Consider the following 3944-nt stretch of genomic DNA (forward strand, 5'->3'; position numbering starts at 1 on the left):
TATTTTATCCGGAGCTTTACGTCCGAATATTACTACGAGTCTTTAACAACTGACTAATCATGGCACTAGAAGGTTTTGTCCAAGGGATAGTCTATTATAATTTTCTTTGTTCTTCATTATAAACAATATCCATCGGCAATAGACAAAGACGATGGATTGTCGATGCATAATTGCATCATCTATGCATTTTATGCTGATATGCAAATAAATATGAAGACAAATGTTACAGTTTTTTAGTCCAATTTTTTATCTACATAGAACAAAATATATCTATAAAATTTTTGAGGCGTGTGTCCAACACTAAAAATTTCCATAATTACGTATTTTTATTTCAATGAAAATAATGAACATTTATTAAATAAAAATTCAAAAATAACGCTCTGCAGGTATCTATCTATCTAATCAGTGTAAATGATTAACATCAACTGTTCCGAAGATGAAATATCATATGATTGGTCAAATGTCATTCATAAATAACTCGTGTTCCGGTTCGTTCTTTCCTCTCTTACACGTCAAAGTATAAACTTCTATATTTTTCTTACTCAAAAGTTTACGATTGCCGAGCTGTGAAGTTAATTAAAACAGAAAAGTATAAATTCAAAGCAATCCACTTGTGGTTAAGATATACACAAATTTTAAGCTGCAAAAAATTAAACTTTATCACGCGAGTTAAAGGAATTTTAAGGTATTTTTTTTGTTAAAGAATGAATTATGGAAATTTCATTTTTCATTGGATAATATTTTTCCCGTACAGTATGTGGTCCAAAGATTTATGTCTTTGGATAACCCAAACTCAAAGTGATCGCCTGCATTGATGTAAAACAATAAGCGCAAAAAAAAAAAAATACAAATTAATACCCAAGCAAGATAAAATTTTGGAAGTGATACACCAATTATTTCTCACTACTTTTTTGGAAAATCAAGAAAAAAATCTATACAAAAAATACCTGAAAATTATAAAATAGTCAAGGCCTTCTATAGGCCAAAGGCCTTCCTGCCCTTAAAATTGAAATTCCAAATAATTGTCTTGTTGTGGAGAAGTAACAAAAGTGCCAAAAAATTGGATATTGCGTATTACATTTTAATTTGGAGATCAATGAACATAAAAGAAGAATGAAAGTCTTCTCATCATTTACACCAACAACTACGCAGCATGTGCATTCCATTCAACACAAACAATTTACCCTATAGTTTGATTAAGTCAATGCTCTGTTCCGAATGGAGCCGGAAGAGAATTGAGAAACTACTCTGCTAAGTTTTCTTTTTTTTTACATCTGCTATGTTAAATTTTATGAATTAAAACTAACATTAATTGTAACATAATTTAAGCTCTCTCGTCTTAGTGTAACATTTAAGTTTGATAGTCATTGCTTTAATGGCTTAAGTGATATTTATACTTAACATAATATTCTTTCATAACAAAGAAACAAACAAAACAACAAAAAGTGCATGACTGAATTTACTATGTAAATTCTTTACATAGCCCTGAATCATAATGGATTGTAGGGATACCTATGTTGAAGAAATTACATTGAAATTACATGAAATTAATGATATGATTACATTTGGTGGCATATTTTATTTACATCTATATTTTGAAATCTTTTACAGAACACGTATGGATTGAGCTCAATACATCGTTGAAAGCAATATGATATTTGAAGATTTTGTTTTTGCCCATATCATGTCCATCTATTACAGATCATCGCTATCCTCAACAGAGGATCTAAAAATGTAAGTCAAGCGCTTTATTTTTTTTACATTTAACAAATTGGTTATATGAATTAACATACATTTTGGTATATAGAAATATACGTTCGATTAAATTCTTATTTTGGGAATTCATACATAAAATATAACGACATTTATTGTTAGGTTTAAAAATGAATTATTTTAATAAATGTGTATAAATTTGAATTGTACAGAAATGAGATAAATTTCTTCTAATTGGGAATGGTGTATTGCAAGGTAATATGTAATGAGGTAAAGTAAATTTATTCAAAACAGTTTAGGGAAATGAATAATAAAATATTTCGGGCGCGTAATTCATTTAGAGTAGAGGGTGGGTTTTGATAAAAGCGTCCTGGCGATAAAAACAGCTTTCGCCCATATACAGATATATACCAAATGTCATCGGTTGCGGGTTATTTCGATTTTTTCATATTTAGGCCAAAATGATTTTAAGTCTTAGAATGTATATATTTTTGATTTCTGTTGTTGCTAAGAATCCTTTTAGTTAGGTCAAGGACCCTCCCCGATCCGGCGAGCTAAGCCCCATTTTTCTTACATTCTAAGCTCGACCAGCAAAAAGGAAAACTGTTTAAATATTTTAAGAACATAAGGCAACAAAAGAGATGGCGCCCAACGAGTTCGCTTTTAGCCGAATTCGAGATTTTTCAAGTTTAGTAGGTTAGACCAGGATCAGGATATGCTATGATATTCTGCCCGTATGATGCAATTTACTTTCCCACAATGTTTATTTTACTTTTGTGCATACCAATTGAAGAATGTAAACTTCAATTTGAAGTAGCAGAAAAGTCTACGGTTTTCGAAAGTTTGTTAGTCGGATTTTAAAAGATAGCGTAATTTTTTTTTAATCTTGTGACAGCTGAAAGATAACCACATTTACAATTTAGAGTCAATAGTATTTTTCCTATTTTCTTAAATGTCAGTCAAGTGTTTATTCGGTTTAAATAAGGATAAACTTTAGCGATATTTTAGAAAATTCAAATTAAATTTCAAGTATTTGTTTTCTGTAGGAGGGCGATGTTCTTGGTAAATATCTTTGAAATATATTAATAGCTTTTACATACCAATTTAAGTATTACCTTGAAAATGCAGTATACCATTCCCACAAAATTAATGATATCGTTCACATCTAATTTTTTATAATTTTTTTTTTGAAAATTGAGACTCGGTTATGTCAAGTAGAAGACGTAAGTCAAGAAGGCTAAGTAAGTTGGAAGATTCATTAAGTGACACCGAAGTAAATTACACTATAGACGAAGAAGGGGAATTTCAAAATCCTTCCGTCATTAGACCTAGATTAGATATTAGTCCTATCGCGAATCGGACAAGAAGCAGGGGTAACCTGATCGATGTAATAGTAAGTCAAAAAGAGAGCATAATGCCAGATAATCCTAATCAAGTAGCAGGTGAAGTAGGAGCCACCGCTTCCAACTCGGGCAGTAACAATATGACCAATCTAGATGGATTAGAGGCCATGTTAGAGAGGGTAATGTCTTTAAATCATCGTTTGTATTTGGAGGAAGTGAGTAATCTAAGACGAACTTTAAGCGAAACGGTTGATAGTAATCAACCAAATGACCATAATACTAATATTTCTCGTATATCTAATACATCTCAAGATCGTCATACACATAGAGGCCAAAGAAATGTGTCACAGCCAAATTCTTCGATGTTAGGTGAAACTTTGAGCGCTCCCAATGTTATTAAACCAATTTCAATGGACAAATGGAATGTTTATTTTGACGGAACGGAAGACGTAGAAGACTTTCTCTTTAAGATAGATACTTTGCGTAAAAGAAATAAGTATACACCCGAACAAGTATTGGCATGTTTTAATGTACTGTTAAAAGGGAAAGCAGAGTCGTGGTTTTGGTTTTATTCTAGGCAACATCCTGATGCTACTTATGATGACTTAACAACGGCTATTGTGAAGGAGTTTTCTAGGTCAGAAAATGACTGCGATAAGATAGTTAGAATGGTTCAGAGACATCAGGGACATAAAGAAAGTTTCGATGACTATTTTACAGCTATAGTAGATATGAATAGTAGATTGGATGAACCAATGAAAGAGCCGAAAATAATCGAACTTATAAAAAATAATGCAAAGGAGTCATTAGGGTCTTTACTGTTCTCATCTGACATTTTTAGCTTGGACCATCTTAGAGCAGCGGCTAGAAAGGCCGAAGCATTTTTGG

At 31.7% G+C, this 3944-nt stretch overlaps 1 long non-coding RNA gene across 1 annotated transcript; it reads left to right on the forward strand.

Annotated features, from left to right (window-relative positions):
* The first annotated feature begins 498 nt into the window (after positions 1–498).
* Positions 499–1937, forward strand: LOC142223670 (uncharacterized). The gene is made up of 2 exons (XR_012718854.1): positions 499–685; positions 1612–1937. It is a non-coding gene; the product is annotated as an uncharacterized LOC142223670 (long non-coding RNA).
* The last annotated feature ends 2007 nt before the right edge of the window (positions 1938–3944 follow it).

This window comes from Haematobia irritans, chromosome 2 (genome assembly GCF_050003625.1).
Source record: "Haematobia irritans isolate KBUSLIRL chromosome 2, ASM5000362v1, whole genome shotgun sequence".
Taxonomy (NCBI): domain Eukaryota; kingdom Metazoa; phylum Arthropoda; class Insecta; order Diptera; family Muscidae; genus Haematobia; species Haematobia irritans.